Raw genomic sequence first — 26,276 nt, 5'->3', positions numbered from 1 at the left:
TTAGGAAAATATCACTGACTCCTGGTCAGGGTTTGAAGCCCAGTGTGGTGAGTGAGGTAGTCTCCCAGGAACACCCTCTAAGGGGTTAAGTCTGGAGGATGCAAGTCAGAAGTCATCCTGTTTCCTCTGCCCACATTATGGCAGAGATGCCCCCGAACAAGACTTCTCTCATTCAAGTCTTATCCAGAAACTTGTAGAAATGTCTTTCCTTGGCAGCTCAGGGCTGCTACTCAAAAGTACATGGGCCAGAGAAAAAGTGTTAAAGAGGGCTTCTACCAGGTACAATGCAAATCGAAGTTACTAACAAAATAACACACTTTTTCAGTGAAACTTTGCCAACCAACTTTTAAAATTCCAAGGAAGAGTTTTTCAAGGCAGGGACTATAATGCAGGTATTTCTTCCTGCCACTGCTGCTTTCTACACAGTAGTCTGCTCAGAACTCTTGACATCATCATCACGGCCATCAAAGCTCTTCCAGCCCTTCTGGGTACCCAGAGCCCTACCTGAGCTCTCCAGATTTTACAACTATTTTGGCAGCTATTAGTGCTCATCCACTTAGACCTTCAGCTCCAATATAGGTACCTTGAGATTTTCTCCAAAGAGACCTCATTCCCTCTCTACATCTCTGTAGTCTCTGTACAAACAAAGGCTCGTTCAGAAGATGCTGTTTCTCTCTCCTCACTGAGTATGCATTTAATAAAACCCTCTTTACAACACATATGCCATCCTTGATACTGACATCCAACCGGACAGACTCCAGATCTCTTTCCTGTCTCTCAAAACTGGGGACTGGCAACCTTTCTCCCAGGAACTGCCCCTGTAGTTCTGTCCTTTGTGCAGCTGCGCCGTATGTGTATCTAAAGTACGTAAATGCAGGCATACACACTTGGAGACAAGGTTTGTAATAGAGGGCACTCTGCCTGACTTCCCGTCAATGAGAAAATGCCCCAGATATGGGAGAGGTGAACCTACTTTTCCCTTAAGTGTGATTTGAGTACTTAAAAATACATATTTTTGAAACAGCATGGCCCCTAGAAGCAAGCCAGCCTCTTCATCTGGTGATCATCTGCTTGAAAATCAGAAGGGAAACTGGCTCTATCTTGGCTTCCAACAGAGCATCTTCCTTAAAGCCTTCCAAGAATTCTTCTGCCTCTGTGATTTTCACTTACTTACTGCCTATGGAATTTAATCTTTTTTCTAACATGTGACTTCACTATAGTTCATTCTTGACTGGAGTTTGATAAATCATTGTGGTTCATGACCTGTCATGACATTCATGATCATTTATTGTCATGAAGCAATAAATAAAGATGATCAAATCAAAAGGCCATTCTTCTTTTCTCAGATTCTGAGAAAACCCTAATGGAGCTACCCTAGCTAGGAATCTGAGCCACCATAATAAAGGTTCAGAAATATGGGTTAAGCTCAGTAAGTGTTAATCTCTCCTCAATTAAAGAGATGCATCAAGTCATCTCAGCACCCTGAAAAGCTTTATAACATTTCATAAGAACTGTAAACTCCCTGCTTTTAAAAACACTAACTTCCCAGTTGGTGCTAATGGCAAAGAATCAGCCTGCCAATGCAGGAGATGAAAGAGATGTGGGTTTGATCCCTGGGTCGGGAAGATCCCCTGGAGAAGGAAATGGCAACCTACTCCAGTATTCTTGCCTGGAAAATCCCACAGAAGAACCTGGTGGGCTACAGCTCATGGGGTTGGAAAGAATCAGATATGACTGTGCTCACACACACACACACACCCACCCACCCACCCAAAGAACACTAATCAGTGCCACTTCTGAGCAGTTCTCAAAACAGGCAGGGTTGGACGTCTCCAAAAAACAGTCATATTACTCACCAGTTACTCTATTGAACTTGGATATGGAAGGGACCCTACCATCTTTTTTTGTTGTCTCCTTCCAAAAACACAAGACAGAATCTGAGAGTTCGCTCAGTTCAATGGGGCGTGGACAGGATGGAGCCTGTCCTGACGCCAGAACAGCCACATGTGAGGGAGCTCTATCTGGATCCTGGTGGAGATAAATAAGATGTCAAGAGATTTAAAAAGAAAAGAAGAGACAGCAGATTTTGTTGTAGTAAACCTCAATTCAAACAAGGCAGTGAATTCAAAAGCTGAGCCTGCTGAGACTGCAAAGGCCTCTGTCGGGGCAGACAAGACATCCCTTGAGAGATGAGGGTAAAACTATTATAGGAAAGAGCCCAAAAGGCCTAGGGGGAAAGATTCCAGAAGCAAAAAGCTCCAATTTGAGAGGGGGAGAGCGCTTTAACCAAAAGAAACAATTAAGGAGACATTTCATGACAAAAAGAAAAAAATATAAATTGTTTGTAATTTTCCCAACATCTTCAACCCAGAAAAATGTGGTTGGTGCATCTGGCATTCCTGCCATCTGCATATTCCTTGGCGCATGACACGGAGTTTGGAGGTGGAGAGAGACAGACGGCCTTCTGTCAAACACACAGGAATGCTCTGGCCAAGCGGCTCAGGGAGGGCTGGGAGCAACACTGTAAGCTTCCATTATAGTGATCTAATATTTCAATCCTTGCTTTGGAAGGGTCATATAGGGAAGAGCATCTATTTTAACTCCAGAATTCACTGAGAAGGAAGAGAAGCCAATGCCAAAGCCAGAACTACCCGTAATGAACCACTGAGGCATTTCTTATTAGTGGTTCTAACATCCAAGTCATTTTGACCTGGGAAAGGATGTTTGCAGTACAGTATCACATGTAAAACCTCAATCTTCATGGCAGGAATGGGGAGAATCAGAGCATCTGTAACAGAACCCCAGTTAATACCTATAACCTACAACTACAATCACTTTTATTCCTCAATACTCAATACTCTCAAGATTCAACTATCTGAATCCTCATATAAATTTGACTGCTTCTTGATGATTCTCCAAGACTGTCATTACAGAGCTGAAAGAAATTTCCAGTTTTCAGGCGAGACTTTTCTTCAAATAACAAGGCTGTTTCTGCAAAGTCAGTTCATGGAACATCTATCCTGAGAACGAGAAGGGCATTTTACACAAAATCTCCCTGCATTCTTCAGAACATGATAGGCTATGCTACAGTAAAAAAAAATAAGCCCTAAAATCTCAGTGGCTTAATACAATACTGCTTTCTCTCTCTGGTAAATCCTCATGTGGATAGGGCAAATTTTCCAGGGCAGTTGTCCTGTGTGTGGTAATTCAAGGATCCAAGTTTCTTCTACCTTTCCTTAAGCAGGGGACAAGAGATGGAGGAGAAACATTGACTTTTAACTTGTACTCACAGTCCATTGGTCTAAACTGGTTACACAGCCTTAACTGCAGGGAGGAAAGGAGATTTAGAGAAGCATAGAAAATATTTAGTTTGTAGTACGTGTCTACTGCATTCACATTCACGCATTAATAGTTATCTGACTCATTGGAAAAGACCCTGATATGCCAGGGAAGATTGAGGGCAAGAGAAGGGGGCAACAGAGGATGAGATGGTTGTATGGCATCACTGACTCAGCAGACATGAGTTTGAGCAAACTCAGAGAGGCAGTGAAGGACAGGAAAGCCTGGTGTGCAGCAGTTCATGGGGTTGCAAAGAACTGGACACAACTTAGCATCTGAACAACAACAATCCATCAGAGAACGAGTGAGATTAGGCTTGATGGAGCCTCAAGGGTAATACAAGGGCTGGCTGTCTATGTAGGTGGCACAGGAGGGCATATCTGTGGGATGACACAGGAAGGGAAATAGAGTGCTCACTTCCTCTCCCTATGCCTAAAATTTCTATGCTATTGTATCACTTGAGTTCAGATGTATAAGGCTGCTTTGACTTTAATTTTTTAAAACCACTTTATTGAAATATGACTGACATATAAAAAGCTATCAACATGTAATGTATACAATCCTTTCAATGTATCTTTTCTTGTTTCTGTGCCCCACCAGTGCTGTCTGACGTTCCCCCTCCCCGACAGATTCGTCAGCTCTCATAAGGGCATTTTTGTCCAGGGATGGTTGTTAAATCAGTATTTGTGTTAGGGAACAAGGGCTGGCACCTCCTACTCTGCCATCTTGATGACATCACTCAAGGCTGCTTTTAAAATACAAATATTAGAAGGAGGCTCAAGAGGGAGGGGGTATACCTATGGCTGATTCATGTTGATGTATGGCAGAAACCAACACAATATTATAAAGAAATCATCCTCCAACTAAAAATAAATAAATTTAATAAAAATTTTTTAAAAAAGAAAAACTAAAAAAGTAATAATAATACAAATATTATCTAAAAGGAACCCACTTTGAGCTTGAGTGTTTACCAAGTAAGGACTCTTCAAGGGATAAATGAGGTATCAAGTTTCTACCTGGGCGAAGGGCCACAGGCTCGCCTCCTGAGATCAAGGCTCATGCTATGGTTACCAGCCTTGATCATCCCAGGGCAGCTGAGCTCAGGAGAAAGAAACACTTGCGGTTGAATGGTGACCTTTCTCCACACCCCCACTGGCTTGATATCAAGCCATTAACAACTTATCTGGAGCTGATTCATAAGTTGGTTTTGTCAGGCACCTTGCTGGCCTCTGAAGCAGGAAAAAATGAAGTTAGAATGTTAGATTGGGCAGTAACATGTCATGGTTATAAGCTCTCAGTCAAACAGACCAGGGCTTATATCGTCGCTAGTTACGCTACTTACTAGTGGTGTGAGTTGGGTAATTTGCTAATGTATATGAGCCTCATGTGTAAAACGGGAATAATAACTTTGAATATTGCTTGGAGGTTATTGTGAGGAGAAAATCACATCAAGCTTCTGGCTCAGAGAAGGCACTCAGTAGATATATTAATAAATTCCCTTTCAGATTACTCTTGGACAGAAGGAGACAGGAAAAAGTTTAACCCTTGTAAATCAGCATGGGCTTGAAATGGAGGAACATGAGGACACATTGGGTGATTAGGTTACTGGTTAGGAACTGGTTACTATGTGAAGGGACTGAGGAAAAGAGAAAGGAGAGGAAAGGAACTCAGGACAAATATGGCCAAATTCACAATTTGGGGAAGATCAGTCTACACTACAGTCTGATTTTTGTCCCCATACATCATGCATTTGGTGACAACTGGTAGAAATGATGATAAATTAAACTACAGAATGACCGTGAAGTTCACTAAGACATTTATAAAGGCTTTTGGCTCTGTATTTTATACATCTGACCCCTGAAATCCCCCGTAGTGCGTTGACTCCAGGATACACCTCTTAATGTCAGTCGCCAAGAAAATAAGGAAGGCACTTTAAACACCAAAATAAGGCTGGCTCAAGAGAAAAGAATTTATTTCCCAGACTTTCAAGATCCTATTTTTCTTACAGTGTCTTAAATTGTGAAAACACAGGGCAATGCTCCTAAATAAACAGTATATTGGCTTAGTTTTCAAATCAAAATTTTGTAAAGTATTCCAGGAAATATTTCCAGAGCCTCCTAAAAATTCTTTAAAATATCCTGTTCTATGACACCACTTTTGCTAAGCATTACATAAATTAGAGAATTGAAGAAAATAATCTCATTTTTGAAGTAAACTTTCATTGTACGATAATACACATGCTCCAGAAAAATCATTTAGCCAAAGCAGCTGCCGCATGTAATGCTGCTATTTATTTATTCAGTTGTGTCCAACTCCATGTGGACAGAGCCCACCAGGCTTCTCTGTCCATGGGATTTCGAACGCAAGAAGACTGGAATGGGTTGCCATTTCCTTCTCCAAGGAATCTTCACAACCCAGTGACTGAACCTGTGTCTCCTGCTTGGCAGGTTGTGTCTTTACCCCCTGGGGAATCCACCAAATGTAATAAAAAATAAAATATTTACAAAGCTTCACGTTGCCTATATTTAGGCATACTAGATTTTACCTACAATCAAATCATGATAACCTTTTGTACTGGAGGTGAAATCTTTTCAACTGATTAGTTCAAAAACTAATTTATGATTGTCTTTATTATAAGAATCTGCCCCACTGCAGAATTATATAGGAATCTGTAGAGGGCAAATAAAAAGAATATTTCCCTAAAACAGTATGGCAATTTCTCAAAAGACTAAAATTCTACTCCCAGGTATATAAAAATAAAAAAACCCAGAAATACTAATTTGAATAGATGCATGCTCCCCAATGTTCATAGCAGCATTATTTACAACAGCCAAGGCCTGGAAACAACCTCAGTGTCCGTCAACAGATGAATGGACAAAGAAGCTGTGGCACATACATACAATGAAATACTACTCGGCCATAAAAAGAATGGAGGTTTGCCATTTGCAGCAGCATGGATGGATTTGAAGGACATTATGCTAAGTGAAATAAGTCAGACTGAGAAAGATAAACAAGTATGATATCACTTAGATGTAGACTCTAAAGACAACAAACTAGTGAAGAGAACACGAAAGAAGCAGACTCGTGGATATAGAGAATAAACTAGTGGTTACCAACTGGAGAGCGTGCGCTATAGGGGTAGAGGAGTGGGAGGAACAAACTATTGAGTATCCAATAGGCTCAAGGACACAGTGTACAACATGAGGAATATAGCCAATATTTTGTAATAACTGTAAATGGAAAGTAATCATTAAAAATTATACAAAAAAGAGTATAGTTCCCTAAAATGCAGATTAAAAAGTACCAAAGTAGATGTTACACTGGGAAAAAAATACGTTGTAGTGTAGACCCTTTTGCATATCCCTCTCACTAGACACAGTGTTTTGCCATTACTCAAGTTCTTTCAGTATTGCTAAAGGCCAGGGTGGAATCTGAGACACTTGTGGAAAATCAAGATAAAAGCAAAAAAATCTCTCTCTGGAAACAGTGAATTCACAATCAGATTTAATAACTCAGCTTCATCAATTAACAAGCTATGTAGCACTGAAACAATTATTTAGCTCCTTTAATTCTCTTATTTCTTATCAATAAAATAAAAATAACGTGTCTTTCAAGGACTGTGGTAAGATGAAGTACAGTCGTCCCTCAGTATCTGCAGGGGATTATTTATAGGACCCCCAGACACTAAAATCCAAGGGTGCTCCAGTCCCTTATATAAAATGGCGAAACACAATTGGCCCTCTAGATCAGCAGGTTCTGCATTTGGGGATTGAGGTGACCTCAGATCAGGGCCCCATTAAAATCACAGAGGTGATTGTAAGTAAGAGTGATTCACCCTCCTAGTCTTCGAAGGAACGTGCAACAGTTACTCAGTAAGTTTTGCTGGTTTCTCTTCGGTGCCCAGTGTAAGGGCTCCAGACATACATGCAGTCAGTTTCAGATTGTGGTTGTCCATAATTGAAGGCTTTTGACCTAAGCAGCAGAGAAAGCTTTTTAATTCTGCGCCGTGTGAGGAGCCGCAAAGTAAAACTACTTGGGATTTGCTTTGGCTATCACGATGTTGAGTAGGGGAGTTCTTGATGCTTGGGTTGTTTCTTGGTGAATGGTTGTTGCTACTTATTTTGGTGTGGGCCTTGGTTCTGGGAATAAAGAATTCATTGCATGTGCTGCCATAGCTCAAAACTCACCCCAACAAGAAGGTGCCTTAAGTCTTTCTTTAGTATTGTCTGCTTGTTGCCTGCCCTTTCCTGGCTGGTTCTCAGAAATTTCCCCTGACAAGCCCGACTGTCCATTTACCCCTTCTTTGGATCCTCCTTGGAAAAAAGTCAAAATAATTTCTATAGAAAAGGGAAACAAGCCTCAGTGGATAAAGTGATGAACTAGGAATAACATATCTAAGTTCTGCTCTACCATGTTTCCTACGGTGAATCTCTCTCCTTAGCCTACAGCCTTTGAAAACTGGCTGTTCAAGTCATTATGCTGGGGATCTTTCTGTCTAGTTTGAGGCATGAGACATATTCATAAATAATCACAACACAGTATTGACAATGCTTTGTGTTTTATAATAAATCTCAAAACTCTAGTGTTTCACGATCTCCTTGGTCCTCACAAATATCTTGAGACGGAAGTATGGTATTATTCTCATTTTATACACAAGGAAACGGAGATCCAAGCAAACCACTCCGACGACAACAGACTGATATAGGGACATGGAGAGGAGAGGAGCAACTGCCAGGCTGAGAAAGCCGTCTCAGGAGCTACCATTTAAAATTAACAAAGACCTGCTTACTCATTGTTTCATAAACAAACATCTTATGTTTCCAGCCAGACTCTAGATCTGTGGGGCAGTACTGGCTCACAGTAATAATAGTGTGATCATTATTTTTTGAGTAGTAATTATATTAGATATACTGTAAGATAAAAAAGAATGCTCAAACTACCGTACAATTGCACTCATCTCACATGCTAGTAAAGTAATGCTCAAAATTCTCCAAGCCAGGCTTCAACAATACGTGAATCGTGAACTCCCTGATGTTCAAGCGGGTTTTAGAAAAGGCAGAGGAACCAGAGATCAAATTGCCAACATCCGCTGGGTCACGGAAAAAGAAAGAGAGTTTCAGAAAAAGATCTATTTCTGGTTTATTGACTATGCCAAAGTCTTTGACTGAGTGGATCACAATAAACTGTGGAAAATTCTGAAAGAGATGGGAATACCAGACCACCTGACCTGCCTCTTGAGAAATCTGTATGCAGGCCAGGAAGCAACAGTTTGAACTGGACATGGAACAACAGATTGGTTCCAAATAGGAAAAGGAGGACGTCAAGGCTGTATATTGTCACCCTGCTTATTTAACTTCTATGCAGAGCACATCATGAGAAACACTGGGTTGGAAGAAACACAAGCTGGAATCAAGATTGCTGGGAGAAATATCAATAACCTCAGATATGCAGATGACACCACCCTTATGGCAGAAAGTGAAGAGGAACTAAAAAGCCTCTTGATGAAAGTGAAAGAGGAGAGTGAAAAAGTTGGCTTAAAGCTCAACATTCAGAAAATGAAGATCATGGCATCTGGTCCCATCACTTCATGGGAAATAGATGGGGAAACAGTGTCAGACTTTATTTTTGGGGGCTCCAAAATCACTGCAGATGGTGACTGCAGCCATTAAATTAAAAGATGCTTACTCCTTGGAAAAAAAGTTATGACCAACCTAGAGAGCATATTCAAAAGCAGAGACATTACTTTGCCAACGAAGGTCCATCTAGTCAAGACTATGGTTTCTCCTGTGGTCATGTATGGATGTGAGAGTTGGACTGTGAAGAAGGTTGAGTGCCAAAGAATTGATGCTTTTGAACTGTGGTGTTGGAGAAGACTCTTGAGAGTCCCTTGGACTGCAAGGAGATCCAACCAGTCCATTCTGAAGGAGATCAGCCCTGGGATTTCTTTGGAAGGAATGATGCTAAAGCTAAAACTCCAGTACTTTGGCCACCTCATGCGAAGAGTTGACTCATTGGAAAAGACTTTGATGCTGGGAGGGATTGGGGGCAGGAGGAGAAGGGGACGACCGAGGATGAGATGGCTGGATGGCATCACTGACCCGATGGACGTGAGTCTGAGTGAACTCTGGGAGATGGTGATGGACAGGGAGGCCTGGCATGCTGCGATTCATGGGGTCGCAAAGAGTCAGACACGACTGAGTGACTGAACTGGACTGAGCTGAACTGAAGGTGAAATATAAACATACACAGTCTTCTTTAATTCTCACAATAATCCTATGAGGTAAGGATCATCACATTCATTTTATAAATGATGACATTGAAGTACAGAAAAATTAAATCATTTGATGAGGTTATAGAATCTGCAAGCGACTGGCCCCAAATGTCTTCACCAGAGCTCCCATGAGCTACACTTACCACCAGTCAGTGCTAAGAACTGAACACATAATAAGTTGTAAAAATGTTTGAGCGAAACGTAAGAACTGGGCCTGCTTACTCTGAGACATTGAAGATTAATGCAGGATGCTGTGTTTTACTCAAAGTTTTTTTATACGTAAAGCGATGCTCTAGAAACCAGAGAAGTAGCATATGTTGTTGCTGTTGAGTCATTAATTCGTGTCTGAGTCTTTGTGACTCTGTGGACTATAAATTGCTTGACTCCTCTGTCCATAGGATTTCCCAGGCAAGAATACTGCAGTGGGTTGCCATGCCCTCCTCCAGGAGACCTTCCCGACCCAGGGACTAGATCTGCACCTCCTATATTACAGGTATATTCTTTACTGCTGAGCCACCAGGAGGAGAAACTATGCCAGGCCAAAAAAAAAAAAAAAGATGCAGTTATTCCTCATCAGGAGCACAGGACAGACAGGGCTTCTCACTGTATCACCCTCTTCTCCTTCCTGACCTTGGCAGCTTCTGGTCACTTGGGGTGGGGGTAGGGGAGTCTTCACAACCTCTCAATACTTCAAGGACCAGCAGAATGTGGAGAATAAGAAAGGACTGTGAGTTTTAAGAACTCACATGTTTTCTAAGAAATATTATGGCAGCACATTCCTTCATTTCAGAAAGGACCTATTCTATCTCTAGGGTAACACTGGTTCAGTTTGATAAACTGCTCTCCTGGCCCCCTACTGTCTTATGATTCATTTTACATATAAAGCGTTAATTGCTGTTGTTTCAATACCGCTGGTTCTTATGTTTTGCCAAGTGGTGTAAGCCTGTACATTTGTGGTTTAACTCAGTCTTCTGTTTATTTTCATTGTTGGCACTATTTAAATGGTTATACTAGCATTCAGATTTAGAGGGAAAGCACATTAACCTCAACTTTATTGTTAATAACTACCACTGTGCCTTGTTTCACATATATCTTGGGATAAGGGGAGTGTGATTCTTTCTAGTTTTCCTCCAGAAAGTTGATACTGTAATTGAGAGCCTGGCTAATAGTCACTGTCAGCGTAGAAAGCAGGGCTTTGTGCTGGGTCAGCTTATGGTCAGCCTTCTATTCATGAGAGACCCCAGCCTGGAGGCTAGATGGCTCTTGTGGCCATGGATGGAGTCATGGATGGAGTGCTAAGTTTTCAAAGCATGCTCTTCCTGAACTATATGAAAAGAGATGATTAAATCTATACAGACTTATAAGACATATGGCTGGAAACTGATCTTCATGGACTGTCATATATAGTACTCAACCCTTCCAATGGATAAGTAAATCCCTCCATAGATAACCAAACCCAAGAGTATTTTCACTACCTCTTTTGGACATAAAACCCCTCAAAGAGAATGCTTGAGGGCTTTCTGCCAGAACGAAGAGGTTCTTCCCAAGCTTAGTGGCCAGTTTCAGTAAATTATATGGATTAGAGAAGCCATTGTCCATAATGAAAAATGACTTGCAGTTACTTCACAAGAACTGAGATAATCTGGAGTTACTCTAAAGAGAGACAGTAAGCACTCCAGAGATTTGGGAGGGAGGGAGTGATCATAGGATTATTTGGAAGATTTACTAAACTAACACATGTTTGCATGCTAAGTCGCTTCAGTTGTGTCTGACTCTTTGCAACCCCATGAACTGTAGCCCGCCAGGCTCCTCTGTCCAAGCAATTCTCCAGGCAAGAATACTGGAGTAAGTTGCCATACCTTCCTCCAGGGGATCTTCCCGACCCAGGGATGGAACCAGTGTCTCTTTATGTGGCCTGCATTGGCAGGCAGGTTCTTTACCACTAGCACCATCTGGGAAGCCCCCAAAGTGAAGTGTTCTTAAAACACCACACAGAAGAATATGCAGTACCTATAGCTATAACTACTGTTACGATTTCACAAGAATCCATTTGATCAATGAGGAAACTGATGCATGAAGAAAGCAAATAATTGGAATTTTAGTTCTTAGATTCTGTGTCTATTATGAACTTGAGATCTAAGACCCTAAGCTCAGAATCCCAGGGCTTGATACATCCTCTCCATCCAGGAGTAGCTACTTAGAGAATAAAGAATAAAACCATAGCTACCCTTAGCGCTTCCACTTTTACTGATGTACACACAACCTTGGGCCCTTAGTCCTTTAGGAGTTTTCTCCCCTGAAATCTTATTGACACATTATAAAAGGAAAAGCCAAGTGATGGATAAATTAGAGGCCTGTTATTACTAAAGGTGTTGAGCCTTGTTTTGGTATTTAAAATCATATTGTAGGTTAAAAAATAATTAGAAAAGAAAAGGATTTATATAAGGCATATGGAAAAATGCTACAGCTATATAAATCTTCCCTATAAAAATGAAGTTAAAAGAGGGACTTCCCTGGCGATCCAGTGGCTCCCAATGCAGGGGGCATGGGTTTGATCCCTGGTCAGGGAAGCAGACCCACATGCCAGAATATATGTGTGTGTGTGTGTGTGTGTATATATATATATATATAAAGAAAGAAAGTCCAAAAGAAAGGTTTGTCAAGTATTTGAAGAGTGCTCTTTAAAAAATAAGAGATAGGAGTAGAATACCAGAGTAAGATTGGATTTCTAGGAAGTCTTGATTACAGCACTGGTTTAATGGACAAAGATCTTGATTTTCCTCAAAATTTGAACAAATAGGCGCATTCTGACACAATGAGGAAGTCTCCAGGTCTCTGGCTTCCTTTGGAGAATCCTGAGGAAATGTCACCAAATAATGCAAAGGCTGCATCTGACAGAATATTAACATTTCATTTACATTACAAAAACCCACGACCTAATCCCAATCCAACAAGGAAACTACTCCAAACCCCAGGAAAGCTAGAAAACAAAAGCATTCAAAAACACCACTGTTTAGGCAGCATTTCCTGGAAAAGCTACAAAGATTAAATGCTTTCAATCCTTTAAAAATCAGCCTGTTCTCAGACTTTATCTCCTTGGCTACATTTTCAGAATGGCCATGTATGTATATCCCTCTCCAGGCCAGGGATTTGTTTTAACTGTCTATAGCCTTGGGCTTGATTACAAAGAAAAAGATAAATTAGGAATGTTTTTATGAGAATATTTTTCTCTTTCCTTTAGGAGTATGGTCTGCGGGGACTTGGGATACTCTCATCTATTCAAGTCATGGAGTATGAACTCATAATGCATTAAAAAAAAAAAATACTGGCACTCAGATTGGCCACCGCAGGGGAATTACAGAGCCTTAAAGACCATCTTTGAATGTGTGAGGTTTTCTAGGCAGTACATGAATCTATTGGTGATTTATACACAAGGCAAAGGGATGCTAATCTAGAAACTATTCTCATACCAGTAATTGTTCAGCTATTTTCTCCACTGCATTGCCAATCTGGTGTAAGTAGAAACTGTCCCACGATGTCAAAGTCATCAGCAGCACCAAGTTAAAATCAAAACTCATCCAAGTAGCAGCTTACTCCCTTTTTACTACTTATGTACTTGTGTATGGTTCACTTCCTTCCACAGTTCAAAGTGCCAAAATCAATTTTCCCAGCTCATCTCCATCAGATCACAAGCTCGCCTTTGTCTCCTTTCTGGCTCCACTGAATTCAGTCAGAGAAATCGATTCTCAAATTACTCCAATGATAAAATCTTCATGCTGCTAGTAACTCTGGTAAAGCCTCACATTTGTTTCCATAGTTTTTGCATGTGTTGTTTTTCGTAACCCATTCCTGTATTTCTTTCCTAGAGAAAACATTTTTTTTTTCTCTTTTTCATCTCTTCTTCAAGCACCATCCCACTTATATCTTTATTTCTGTGATTGTTCTTATGTTATGTATTCCAGACAAAGGGAATGTAATAAGGAAATTTGCTTAGAACAAGGAATAAATATGAAAGCAAAGAGAACAATGACTGACTGTCACAGTCCCATAACTCCCCATGTAGTCCACATAAAGAACAAATACCTCACAACTTGGTCACTCGGAACATTTAGTTAAAGTCATAAATGGACCTTGGGGTTAGATAAAGCCCCACACAACTCTAACATTCTATGATCACTCATCTCTAAGACAAAAATCAGTAGCTTTTTTTGCTCCCAGTGATTGACATCACTCACTTGGCACATTCACTTCCCTGTGCTTATTAAATATTTCTTCAAAAATATTTGAGAATCTGCTAATCACCACGCTAGCCACTGTGGGAAATAAACAGTAAGACAATGCCCTTAAAATATCACTGAGGTGATTTAGTTCAGGCCCTCAGTCATGTTCAACTGTTTGCAACCCATGGACAGCAGCATGCCAGTCTTCCCTGTCCATCAACAACTCCTGGAGCTTGCTCAAAGTCATGTTCATCAAATCGGTGATGCCATCCAACCATTTCATCCTCTGTCGTCTCCTCCTTCTGCCTTCGATCTTGTCCAGCATCAGGGTCTTTCCAGTGAGTCAGTTCTTCACATCAGGTGGTCAAAATATTGGAGCTTCAGCATCAGTCCTTCCAATGAATATTCAGAACTGATTCCCTTCAGGTTTGACAGGTTTGATCTTGCAGTCCAAGGGACTCTCAAGAGTCTTCTCCAACACTGCAGTTCAAAAGCATCAATTCTTCAGCACTCAGCCTTCTTTATAGTCCAACACTCACAGCCATACATGACTACTGGAAAAACCATAGCTTTGACTAGACAGACCCTTGTTAGCAAAGTGATGCCTCTGCTTTTTAATATGCTGTCTAGGTTTGTCATAGTTTTTCTTCCAAGGAGCAAGCATCTTTTAATTTCATGGCTGCAATCACCATCTACAGTGATTTTTGAGACTAAGAAAACAAAGTCTCTCACTATTTCCATTATTTCCCCATCTATTTGCCCATGAAATGATGGTACCAGATACCATGGTCTTAGCTTTTTGAGTACTGAGTTTTAATCCATCTTTTTCACTCTCCTCTTTTACTTTCATCAAGAGGCTCTTTAGTTCTTCTTTGCTTTCTGCCATTACGGTGGTGTCATCTTCATATCTGAGGTTATTGATATTTCTCCCTGCTATCTTGATTCTAGCTTGTACTTCATCCAGCCCAGCATTTCTCATGATGTACTCTGCATATAAGTTAAATAAGCAGGGCAACAATATACAGACTTGCCGTGCTCCTTTCTCAGTTTGGAACCAGTCTGTTGTTTCATGTTCAGTTCTAACTGAGGTGATTAGGTAGGACAAATAAACTACTCGAGTAGAATAGTGGTTCACAGAGATCAAAGGTGGATAAGAAAGAGACACATGTATCCTATTGTTCACTGCAGCACTATTTACAATAGCTAGAACATGGAAGCAACCTAGATGTCCATCAACAGATGAATGGATCAAGAAGCTGTGGTATATACACACAGTGGAATATCACTCAGCCATTAAAAGGGATGCATTTGAGTCAGTTCTAATGAGATGGATGAATCTAAAACCTATTATACAGAGTGAAGTGAGTCAGAAAGAGAAAGATAAATATTCTAATGAGATGGATGAATCTAGAACCTATTATACAGAGTGAAGTGAGTCAGAAAGAGAAAGATAAATACCATATTCTAACACATATATACAGAATCTAGAAAAATGGTACTGAAGAATTTATTTACAGGGCAGCAGTGGAGAAACAGACATGGAGAATAGACTTATGGACATGGGGAGAGGGGAGGAGAGAGTGATGCATGGAAAGAGTAACATGGAAACTTACATTACCTTATGTAAACTAGATAGCCAACGGGAATTTGCTGTATGGCTCAGGAAACTCAGACAGGGGCTCTGTATCAACCCGAGGGGTGGGATGGGGAGGGAGATGGGAGGGAGGTTCAAAAGGGAGGGGATATATGTATACCTATGGCTGATTCATGTTGAGGTTTGACAGAAAACAGCAAAATTCTGTAAAGCAATTATCCTTCAATAAAAAATTAATTAAAAAAAAAAAGGTGGATAAGAAAAGCTAAATAAGCAGGGGCTAAACCTGAAGGAGCAGATTTGGGAGAAATAGGGTTTAGGGTAAGATCATTCCTTGTCATTCACTAAGGCATGAAGGCATGTGTGGCAATACATACACCATAGTTTTTGATTATTGTATTTTATTTGGCTTTCAGAAAATGCAGTCTTATTGTGTGAGAGGAAAGTGCAAGATGGGTCACTGGGTTTTTCTTAAGTAATAAAACAGGATGATAATGGCAAAAATATTACAACATAATCTGTCGCACCGATTTATTATTGAGCCATAGACTGGTAGAATTAGAGAGCTCTGTGTACACCAGCAGATAAACTTGGACATGGGTCATACATTTTATAAATTATAAGAGTTTCAATTATAGGGGAAAATCAGTGTCCTGAGATTTTTAAGTTTTCTTCTAGATTAGGTGGCATTTGGCCCTCTCAAATGAAATAGATTTTTTTCCCCCCAGAGCACTGTAACTGGAGAAAAACAAAACCTCTCATCACTACTTACAAACTATATAAACTTAGGCAAGCTTTTTAAGATCTCTAAAGCCTCAATTTTCTATGATAAGTAGTAATATGTAAAATAGAGATAATAATTGTACTTACAGTGAAAGCTAATATTTATCACCTGTCAGGCACTAGTCAAAGGAATTTATACAATTAATTTGTTCTCATAATAAATTCAAAGAGGTGGGTGACTATTTTTAGCCTCATTTTGTAGATGAAGAAACTGAGGCACTGAGAGCTTAAGCAACTTTACCAAGATCACACTATGGATAAGAACAGAACCAAGATATTGACATCAACTGTTTATCTCCAGAAACAACTTTATTATTAAGCCATACTGCTTCTCCTAAGCTTCCTAAAGGTTTCCTAAAGGATTAAATCAGACAAAGGAAATATTCATCACTCTGTCTGACACAATATTCTCTAGGATTTCCACTTTCCAAAGCTCTAAGGAACATCTTTCACATTGTGTTCTCAGGAGCACCCTATACATATTGATAGAATGGAAATCCAAAATGGCATCATGCAAAGTAGCTATCTGACTGCTCTCCCAGATGACACTGAGTAATTCATCAGATAACATACTCTATCATAGCATTTGCTCAAGTGCCATCCCTCCCCAACAAATTAGGTTACAGTATAAATCACCTGGAAGAGTTTTTAAAGACATGTGCAACCTGGGTAAGAAAGCTAGTCTTCAGGATATCAATTAATAAGGAATACCAAAGCGCTAGATGGTGTCATCCCAAGCTTGTCAAATGATGTCTTGCCTCAGGGCAGCACAGTGAACCCAGAGGAGCTCTGGGAGCTATTTTGTATTATTAGGAAAACCATGATCCTCTCTACCTACAGAACATTGCATGACCTACTAACCCGACATAGTTCACTCTCAACATCAAATCACACTACATTCCTTTCAAGGACATTAAATCTTGGATACAATGGCTATTCTATAGGCATTGTGATAAAAAGTAAGTATTGCAGGAAAATCAGTGTAGAACAGGAAATGAGAGTGGCAATATCTAATCAGATTTCAAAATTTGAGGAATTTAACAGTGCCCAACAAACACATAATCACATTGGTAAAAAAAAAAAAATGTAGTTAAGAATGAAAAAATATGTTTTCTCTTTCAATGTATGTGTATTATCCTTTCAAACAGCCACTAAATTTGTTGGAACATAAATATGTATTAAACTATATGTCCCTAACTACTTAATAAATGCAAGATTCAGCTCGCATACTTCCATGAGTCATATCTGAGGTACATCTGTGGATCCTCACTGTACCATTGGGTATTCCTTTTGTCTTGAGAGCCCCATGAAAAATGACTAAGACCTTGAGGGCTCCATGAACTGAGAAAGTTTGGGAATAGCTGCTATAATCCCTTTTCATGTATTATGTTTTAGAATCCTTACGGTAACTTAAGGAGTCAAGTGCCATCAATGGTTTTGATTTGCATACATGGAAACTGAGGATTTGAGCAATAACAGGACTAGACTGAGATCATGGAACGTCTTAACCAGGGGATCCAGGGTCCAAACCCAGCCTTGTGACTTTGAAGAGACCACACTTAATCATTATACCACAACTAAGGCCAAATCCAGTGGCAGTTTTGCCCAGCCAGACCTTTGGGCAAAGCTGGCTAGTTCCTCACAGAACTGAACCTGACCGCCAACCAAGAACAACTAGTGTATGTTTTCCTCACGTCTTATCACAGGACATACCAGCTCAGGTTCTCAAAGTTATTTGCTGAAATCACAATCTTCCAAGCTTCTGCAAACTGTGTGTGTGTGCTCTCTAGATGAAAGTCACCTTACATCCAAGCAGACAAAGAAAATCAGAAACTGTCTAAAGTGGCAGCTTGAGTTCATCAACTCTATCAACTTGCCCAATAAACATTACCAAGTGCATAGGCCCCCGTCTGAAGGAGTCTCTGTGAAAATCCCAGATAAAATAGCAGAATTTGGTAAACTATTCCAAAAGAAACATGACTCATCCGGTTTTGACATGTCTTTAAGACCTGAAATACAGTCAAGCTACTGCAAGCTAATGCAGTGTGGGATCTATGGTCTAATGGCTGCAGCAGGGGTCAGTAACCTGGGCTATGTGATTTGGAACTGGGCTTCTGCCAATCTTGAGGAGCCCTGGAAAGACAGACCGAGCTTCAAGGTACTCTAGTGGTCTTGAGATAAAAGGGGCTCCTTGTTATTCTCCCTGTTTAAGTCCCTGCAATTGCTGGTTGTAACTTGCTCTAGAAGGGAACAGAATTCGTCATAACACTAAGGAGCTGACCATTGATGAACCAGTATCATCCCATTTATTTCTACCATTGTCACCCCTGCTTAACTACCAGCTTCTATCTCAATTCATCATGCCAAAGTCCTTGTTGCTTCCATAGCTCTGTCGGTAAAGCATCTGCCTGCAATGAGGGAGACCTGGGTTCAATTCCTGGGTCAGGAATTTCCCCTGGAGAAGGCAATGGCAACCCACTCCAGTATTCTTTTCTGGAGAATCCCATGGACAGAGGAACCTGGCAGGCTACAGTTCATGGGATTGCAAGAGTTGGACACGACTTAGTGGTAATTATTTTCTTAAGTCCTTCTTAGACAGTCTTTAACTACCAAAATGTGCAACAAACATAAGTACAACACAAATATGACAAATCACTCTCCAAGTAAAACTGCAAAGCTATTGAAAGACCCAAAATTGGATGAAGCCATTGAAGGTGATTTTAGAGAAACTTTCGCATATTACAGAAGACATTGACAAATGAGGATCTGCTAACCTGGTTAGCAATCAAGGAAAAAAATTCAACAAGTGTTAAGGTAAGACAAGCTTTGAAAAGAATGATTTGAGTATCTAGAGACTATCTATTTGAACATCTACAGGCTCTTGAGAAAACTGATGAAAAGTGTCAAAGTTTTGTTTCTGCCCAAATGTCTGAACCAGTCTTGGTGCTGCCAAAGTCAACAAAAAGTGTGTCATATTTTTCTCACAAATTTAATCATATATTATGCAAACAATCAATACAATATACCTTTTGTCCTAATAGTACATAGTTGCAATCACACCTAAATTTCATTTGACATAATTAAAACTGACTAATTGTTACAATTTTAGATGGGTTTTCTTTAAAATTAATCCCAATCAAACATTTTTCCTTTTTAAATTTTCCTACAAAATTGTGGTTCTGTATGAAATGGGTCGTGTTAACTGGCATTTTCCCACCACTAATATTCAGATATTAAAAAGACATCTAGGTAACAGAGCATCCCTGGTGACTCAGCAGTAAAAAGAATATGCTTGCTAATGCAGGAGACATGGGTTCAAACCCTGGCTTGGGAAGATCCCCTGGAGGAGGAAATGGCAACCCACTCCTGTATTCTTGCCTGGAGAATCCCATGGACAGAAGGGCCTGGCAGACTACAGTCCATAGGGTCGCAAAGAGTTGGACACAGTTGAGCACAGCATAAGAGTTAGGTAACAGGCCATCCAATTACTCTGAGAACACCACCCACTAAATCCTATAAAAACTGTTCCTTTTTCTCCCTGAAGCTGTAATGACTTCTCTATAAGTAGGGCTCTCCAGAGAAACAGAACCAATAGGATGTATATATACAGAGAAAGATTTATTTTTAAAGAACTGACTCATGTAATTGTGGAGGTTTAGCAAGTCAGGGTGGAGAAGGCAATGGCACCCCACTCCAGTACTCTTGCCTGGAAAATCCCATGGATGGAGGAGCCTGGTAGGCTGCAGTCCATGGGGTCGCTAGAGTCAGACACGACTGAGTGACTTCACTTTCACTTTTCACTTTCGTGCATTGGAGAAGGAAATGGCAACCCACTCCAGTGTTCTTGCCTGGAGAATCCCAGGGATGGGGAAGCCTGGTGGGCTGCCATCTATGGGGTTGCACAGAGTCGGACACGACTGAAGCGACTTAGCAGCAGGAGCAGCAGCAGCGAGTCAGGGGCCTCCCTGATTACTCAGTTGGTAAACAATCTGTCTGCAATGCAGGAGACCCCAGTTCAATTTGTGGATCAGGAAGATCAGCTGGAGAAGGGATAGGCTACCCACTCCAGTACTCTTGGGCTTCCCTTGTGGCTCAGCTGGCTGCCTGTAATGTGAGGGACCTGGGTTCAATCCCTGGATTGCGGAGATCCCCTGGAGAAGGGAAAGGCTACCCACTCCAGTATTCTGGTCCAGAGAATTCCATGGACTGTATAGTCCATGGGGTAGCAAAAAGTTGGACACAACTGAGTGACTTTCACTTTCTTTCAGCAAGTCTAAAATCTGGTGGAGAAGTCTGGCAGGCTGGCTACTTAGAGTTGCAGTTTGAGTCTAACAGTAGTCTGCTGTAGACCAAGAAACAGCAAATGTGCAGATGAAATCTGTAGACAAACTGCTGGAGAACTCTCTTGCTCTGGGGAGAGGTCAATGAGTCTTTTGTTCTGTTTGGGTGTTTAGCTGGGTGGATGAGGCCCACCCACATTGTGGAGGGCAGCATGCTTCACTCAAATCCCACTGATTTAAATGTAAATCTCATCTGAAGATATCCTCACATAAACATTTAGAACAATGTCTGATCAAGTATCTTGGCACCATGACCCAGAGAAATCGACACATAAAATTAGCTATCACAGCTACTATAGGCTAGAAGAGACAAGACCAAGTTGATAGCCCTAAATAGATTCTGAAAATCCCCAAGAGGTGCCTGCAAAGATGTTCTGAGAACCAGATCCAGACATAGTGCCCTCCCCAGGGTGATGCTTCCTGGAAAACACACGATTGTAGGTAAGAGAGTGACAGACTGTTAATGTCAGGAGGCAAGCTGTTATTAATAGAAAAGCATGTGACCGCGGACAGCGAGGACATCACACACCCCTTGAGCACCACTTCAAGTCCTCCTGACCCTCCCTACCTCTTTTCCGAGCTGCTGCTATGGTGACCGGGGCAGCACAGACTTGGACCAGCTTTGACAGGGACAGCCAGAGACTTCTTGAGCCTGCATAGTGTACCTCTCCTTCCTGCTTGGGATCTATGACATTCCAAAATGAGCTACCCAAGAACACCTGATTGAACACATGCTCATGTGCCCATCACAAATGAGAGAAAATGAATGCCCCGGGGCCAGCCTTGGTCAGCGGAGAATGGGCTCCTAGACATGTTTCATAAGGCTGAGTCACTTGTGGCAGTGGCAACTTGGCTAACAATTTCCTTCTTCATTATTTCACTCGCCCTTCCCTGCATGCTGCCTCCCTAGGATGGCATTCCCAAGTAAACCTCCTGCCCTGCAATTCTTAATCTCAGGCTCTGTTCTTATAGCTAAATCAAAAGGTGAAAAAGGTGAAAATCTTTTATTTGAATTTGTAAGGAAGGATTTAAATTGAGCACTATAGTCTATTGATTGCCAAATACTAGGTTGAAGGTTTTTATCCCATGTCACACCGAACACCACAATTGAACAAGGAGTACATGAAGAATATGGTGGAACTAGAATAGGAACAAGTTCAAAAGTCCGTGAAAAATGGATAATTTCATTTTATAAGTCTCTCAGTTCTCCTAGTGTAAATAGCTGATCTAATAGTCTCTACTTAATTTCCAATGTTTATACTGCCACATCCTTTCCAGTATTTCTAAACTACCTTGGCTTTTCTGGCTTTTTATCTGGCCAAATATCTCCATTGATTTAAGAGATTTCTAGCAACCCAATGATGCTCCTAACTAATTTGTTGCTGTAAACCATATCAACAACACTTTATTTTTTATTTCTACAAATCCCCTAAAAGATATGACTATGATCATTTATTGAGGACTCAGAAAAACAGATTTTAAAATACATTTTAAAGGCTAGGAAGAGAAAGAATAATCTAAAATAGCAAAACTAGTGAGATTCTCAATCTCACAATCTGAGAGGTTGTGAAATTCATTCATTTAATATCATGCCAGCCACTATGTCAGCAAATAGGCCAGGACTTAGGATCCCCTCAGAAACCCAGGATTCCCTTCCAGTGAGATTGTTCTTGAACTGCCAAGCATGAGACCCAATTGACTGGGCGTCCCTGGTGGCTCAGTGGTAAAGAATCTGCCTGCCAGTGTAGGAGACACAGGTTTGATTCCTGGTCTGCAAAGATCCCACATGTTGCAGAGCAACTAAACCCATGCACCACAGCTATTGAGCTTGTGCTCTAGAGCCTGGGAATCCCAACTACTGATCCCTAGCACTACAACAAGAAAGCCCGCATGCCCTAGAGCCGTGCTCAGCAACAAGAGAAGCCACTGCAATGAGAAGCCCCCGCATGAAACTAGAGAGCAGCCCAAGCAGCAACAAAGACCAGCACAACAACAACAACAACAACTCAACTCACTAACCACAAAGGGCCGTAGTGAGCGACCCAGCCGGGCCATTCCCAATGCAACCAGTTCAGATGTGGGCACGAGACCAGTTGACCATCACCTCAGGGTTTTCAGTCTGAAAGTAAAGGAAAGGAGGCCTTAGCCTTTGTGTAGCAGAGTTGGTAGAGGGTGAGGGGGAATTGTTAGTGGCCTTCTCCCCGCCACAGGGAAAAAATTTGTATGCAGTGAGACCACATGAACCTCAGAGTCAAACAGGGATGAGAGATGGACAGAGGCAGAGAGCTGTCATTTCTAACTGTCTGCACCTCTCACGCCTGAGGCCTGTTCTACTCAATTCATTTCAGTAATGAGTTTAAATTTCAATTTATACTTAGACTAAAATTGGCTTTTTGTCACTGTCAGTTGAAAAGATCTTTGCAGTGTCCTATGAGAAAAACCAGTTGTGAGGAACATCTTTACTCTTGTTTTCTGTGAGGGGGTGTTTTTCCTAAATGCCCCTGGCCTCTCTCTGTGCCTTTATTTACTTTGTCTCAGAGGAGGTAGATCAACTCATCGGATTTGTCAATTTGAGAAGAGTAAACAGGTCATGCTCAGCTCAGCTACTTTCTTCTGTTCTTGGAGGTAGATGGCCTGCTGTGAGGGGAATTCTCCTTTACCTGAGTAGATCCTCTGAGGGTGAGACCTGCCTGATCCAGGCCTGCCATGACCTGTGGGACACAGGGGTGAAATAGGCTCAATTCTAGAGATACGTAACAGTAGCTCCACTTTCCAACCAAGAGAACCATGTCCTTTCATCTACTCCTTGAGATAACAACAACAATAACAGCTAACACATACTGCTCACCATGTACCGGGAACTTTTTCCTTCCCTCAGCACTTAAGTATTTCATCTTCACAGCCAATTTTTATGGCAGGGATTCTCTTATTATCTCCACTTTATATTTAAGAATATGAGACATAGATGGTGTAGGCAACTTTCCTTAGATGACACGTTCAGAAAGCGGCAGACCAGAGCTTCAGATGCCGTGTATGTGATCTGAAGTCCGTGATCTAACCACTATCCCTTGCATCACTTGTACTAAGGGAGATACATTGGCCATAACCTTTTGCTCTTATCTGCCTTTCTCTTTTGTCTTAGTTCTCAGTTTGCTCAAAGGATATTGTATATAGTGTTCCCTTATAACTCTCAAAACTGATTTAATCACAGGTTTTAGACGATTTCTCCATTGAAGCTATACCTAAAGAGCTATGTCCAGTGTTGAAGTTCAGCGAGTCCTGGTCAGTGTCAACTTAATGTAGAACATTCTTATACTACAGGTCAGTCAGTAAAGAATCTGCCTGCAATGCAGGAGACCCAGGTTTGATCCCTGGGTCAGGAAGATCCCCTGGAGGACAGCATGGCTTCCCACTCCAGTATTCTTGCCTGGAGAATTCCATGGACAAAGGAGCCTGGTGGGCTACACTCTGTGGGGTCACAAAGAGTTGGAAACAACTGAAGTGACTTAGCATACACACAAACCTACATCAGCCCAGAAAACTCAACTTCAAAGGCTATAAATTCTTTTCTTTTGGTCAACAAATAAGTCAACTCTGCAGTTGTCTTTAGTGGGCCTTCAAAGTTTCACTACTGATTTCTATGATGCCTATCATAAAGTTTCAACTACTTCAACATATACAGTGTGATATTATACACATACTAGTTAGCTGAGCTTCATGCTGAAGCAATCAGTTGCTAATGGAAGAGCAACAGTCCAGAAGTGGTCAGTTAGGAAAATATGAAAAGGCCTAACTTCAGAGGCAGCTACCACAAGTGCTTCATCAGCTAATCTAAGCTCCCTTGACACCTCAGGATTTGATAATTAACATACCAAGTGTAAAAAAAAAAAGATTCATTTGGTGGAGTGATCTATTTTCTAGCATAATGAATATAAGAAATAGGCTTTCCTTGGTGAAAGCAAAGTTAATCAAGTCTTTGCAACTCCATGGACCATAGCCTGCCAGGCTCCTCTGTCTGCATTCTCCAGGCAAGAACACTGGAGTGGGTTGCCATTCCCTTCTCCAGGGCATCTTCCTGACCCAGGGATTGAACCCAGGTCTGCTGCATTGCAGGCAGATTCTTTACCATCTGAGCCACCAGGAAAGCCCATCAACTGACTAAAATAGTTTAAAACAGAATATGAGTCTAGCACCAGCCTGCAGCCTCTATCCTTAGTGACGGACCCTGGAGCTTGATCTCTAAACAGTCTTACACCCAAACATTTTCTTAGGAGGGTTTCTGGCTGACTGATGGCAGTGCAAAGAAAGTTGCCTCTGGAATGCTGTTGTAGTCACTGCACCGTGTGGTTTTGGTCAAAGCGCTTAAAAGAACATGAACCTGGAAATTGATCACACCTTTAGAAAAGGTTTATAAAGTGGTTCGTGTCCGCTTATTAATGAACATTGACTTAATAAATATCTGTTCTATGTGACAAAATCTAGCTGGAGTCTTGCTCTGATTATAACCTGGAGAAGGAAATGGCAACCCACTCCAGTGTTCTCGCCTGGAGAATCCCAGGGACGGAGGAGCCTGGTGGGCTGCCGTCTACGGGGTCGCACAGAGTCGGACATGACTGAAGTGACTTAGCAGCAGTAGCAGCAGCAGCAAAGTTTTAGAGACATAGTTAACCTGCACCCATTGCTGGCTACCATCATCTACCAAAAACAACTTAAGAATTGTATATAAATAGAGTAAGGTCAGCTTTAATACAAGTAATGGAAGAAAACAGGCATTTTCTTGGGTCCTCAAATGAATCTAATTTGTAAAGTAGCTGTAAATCCCTGAAAGCACCAAAACTAATATAAAATGGTTACAGTAGATTTCCCTCCTCACCTAAGAAAGATGCATGACCCACCTTATAGGCTTGCCTTTGTTCAGAAATCATTGAACACCTCTTGAAGATAATAGTCCCAAGATGTGATCTTTTGCCAAGGCCAGAGCCTAAACATCCCAAAATATCACGATGAGTTCCAATAAGGGAAGAGTTGATAAATTCTCTAATTTGAAGCTGTGTTCAAATGGAATCTTTTTAGATCTGTAACAATATATACTCTACGAATGACATCTTCATGTTTCATTCAGTAACAAGTATGAGAATGAGAATTCTGAAAGTACAGTTAGATGGACCTCCAATCATTCCTTTATTTGCTACACTCTGAGGCAAAAGTAGAGTCCTAATATTTCTAAGCAACTGTTCTTTTTTTAATTTAAGGCCATACCCTGCAGCTTGATATACCCATCTGAATGCAGAGTTCCAAAGAATAGCAAGGAGAGATAAGAAAGTCTTCTTAAGTGACAATGCAAAGAAATAGAGTTAAACAGTAGAATGAGAAAGACTAGAGATCTCTTTGAGAAAATTAGAGATACCAAGGGAACATTTCATGCAAAGATGGGCACAATAAAGGACAGAAAAGGTATGGACCTAACAAAAGCAGAAGATATCAAGAAAAGGAGGCAAGAACACACAGACCTGTACAAAAGAAGGTCTTAATGACCCAGATAACCACGATGGTGTGGTCATTCACCTAGAGCCAAACATCCTGAAGTGTGAAGTCAAGTGGGCTTTAGGAAGCATTACTACTAACAAAGCTGGTGGAGGTGATGGAACTCCAGCTGAGATATTTCAAATCCTAAAAGACAATGCTATTAAAGTGCTACACTCAATACGCCAGCAAATTTGGAAAACTCA

Source organism: Budorcas taxicolor, chromosome 7 (genome assembly GCF_023091745.1).
Source record: "Budorcas taxicolor isolate Tak-1 chromosome 7, Takin1.1, whole genome shotgun sequence".
Lineage (NCBI taxonomy): Eukaryota > Metazoa > Chordata > Mammalia > Artiodactyla > Bovidae > Budorcas > Budorcas taxicolor.
The sequence above is the reverse complement of the archived record's forward strand: the minus strand, read 5'-3'. Positions refer to the sequence as shown.